This window comes from Palaemon carinicauda, chromosome 12, assembly GCF_036898095.1.
Source record: "Palaemon carinicauda isolate YSFRI2023 chromosome 12, ASM3689809v2, whole genome shotgun sequence".
NCBI classification, from domain to species: Eukaryota; Metazoa; Arthropoda; class Malacostraca; order Decapoda; family Palaemonidae; genus Palaemon; species Palaemon carinicauda.
Window position 1 is genome coordinate 120,714,443 of NC_090736.1, and position 2,500 is coordinate 120,716,942.

Consider the following 2,500-nt stretch of genomic DNA (forward strand, 5'->3'; position numbering starts at 1 on the left):
ACATACTGTATGTTTTAGTTCTAGCACGATGTAGAAGTCATAATTGAAGCCTTAAAATCTAGGTAACTGATCAAGCATGTATGTTCGCACTTTGCTTAATTCTATAAATCTAGTCATAAAATGATAAAATAAAGGAGAAAAGTAAAAAAAAAAAAAAAGATAAAAGCTATAAAAATATATGCAAATTGTAGGTAGATTAGTCGTGAGAGTTCATGATGTAAAAATAGAAATTACCGAGAAGTGATCGAGCAAACATTTTTTCAAGATAGTAGGAAATGGTACTCCTCTTCCATATTCATAGATGTGAGATTTTCCTTAGGAAGTATTCCTCAAAGTGTCTTTACCTTGATATTATTCTCTCGCAACGTGAAATCAGTAAGCTGGGAACAGGGTCCAATAGTTCAACGTAATAAGAGTATCAGTTTATTTCACCAATCTTCTTTGGGCATTTTCTTTTAGTATTCCATATATAAATGTTTATAGATTTTGATATGTAAGTTATGTTATCTTGGTTGTTTCACACAAAATAAGAATTGAACTAGCAATGAAGTTTCCTTTCCTTAAAGAATAACTGGAATGTTGCAACTAACCGTTTGTTTAAGTAGAAATGGTGCACATTATCAGTTTGTTTAATTTTATATCTATTATTATTATTATTATTATTATTATTATTATTATTATTATTATTATTATTATTATTTTTATTATTATTTAATATTATTATTATTATTACCATTATTATTGTTATAATATTATTATTATTATTATTATATATATATATATATATATATATACATATATATATATATATATATATATATACATTTATTCCATCTCTCAGTTATGATACATTACACACCAAAACGTAACTGTCGAGACTAGAGAATTTCGGAATTGAAAAGAAAACTTCATAATATCAAAGTAAAGAAGAAGAATATAAGAAAGTAGTTTTCATGATAATAAAATCTATTTTACAAATGATTGAAAATGATGGTCTCCGCCCTCGCTTCAGAAATTTAAGTAAGTATAGTGAACTGAAACACGCAGTTATTCAAGCTTTTCCCTCTAACAAAGGATGACTCCAGGAAAATCAACTGGGAGAGAGAGAGAGAGAGAGAGAGAGAGAGAGAGAGAGAGAGATAACTGCATACTCTTCCAAATTTCTTTCTAAATATCCTTTTTCCCAAAGGCAGCAAAACGTTCAAATGGTATCAAGTAGTCATCACTGGAATTGCGCCATTACCTCTATTGTTGTTTTCGGCAGCAATTCTCTAGTTATTGTTCTATTTTGGGATAAAGTGCTAAGTGCTTATTGTTTTACTTAACTCCAGGGAACCTTTGGGGATCCTGGACTATTTTCTCTCGTTACTCTTGATTGCATGACCTCCATTCTTGGATTTTGGCTCCCTATTCTTTCTCTATCTGAAGGAATACTAAGTTTTTTTACATTTAATAATATAATATGTGCATTTCAATTGGGTTAGAATATTCATAACCTATTACTTATTATTAGTTTGCCTGGCTTTCCTAATGTCGCGTTTTTCTATTTTCTTGAATACTTGCATGACACTCTGAGATAGATATCTAATTAGGGTTGTGGTGGCATATTGTAAACGTCCCTGGCTTTCAATCTGCGGGCTGAGGTTCAAGGCACTCTTATCATTGATAGTTACCTCGTTAGTTTCCTGCAGTGTCTGCAACATCACTACGATTACGATATAGGATGGGAAGTGGGTGTTGGTGGAGTATAAAGATCTACCTGCTGAGTAATCAGCAGCCATTGTTTGGCCCTCGCTGGTATTAGATTGGGTGAATATGGACTTTGTCTCTAAGGCCTTGCTTTTACCGGCATTGTCACTGTCCCTTACCTCAGCTATTCATGAAGGCCCTTTAAACCTTAGACATCTGACAGACTCAAATTAGCACTGTATAATAAAGACTAATATTGTTTTTTTCCACACAGGCTCCGATTCATTCGAACATTCATGATAGGTCTATTCATATTGAAATTCATGTGATAATAATGACTGTCTATTCTCTCCGAGTAAATTAAAAGGCCACTGAAATAAAAAGACAAAAAAGAAAGAGTGCACACTAAGGATCCATAATTCTCTCTCTCTCTCTCTCTGTCTCTCTCTCTCTCTCTCTCTCTCTCTCTCTCTCTCTCTCTCTCTCTCTTCCAGTCATATCCAAATATTTCCCTACACTAAATTGTGCCCATATAAAAAATCATAATGTAATCTTATTTAAAAAGGCTAAATACAATTAGGAGCAATGAACAATAAAAACGTTATAAAAAAAACAAGTGTAAATGGTGATTTTATCTCATATTTTTCTTCGTAAAGTAGAAGGAAATACTACTCTATCTGAAAGCGAGAGATTCCTACACTAGAGTTAATAACTGAACTGCCAAGGTTTTCAAAGCTTAAGCTCTAAGTCTGGAGCTGCATTCAATCACAACATATTTGAGATAAGATGGAGCTATATATCAACATTTTTT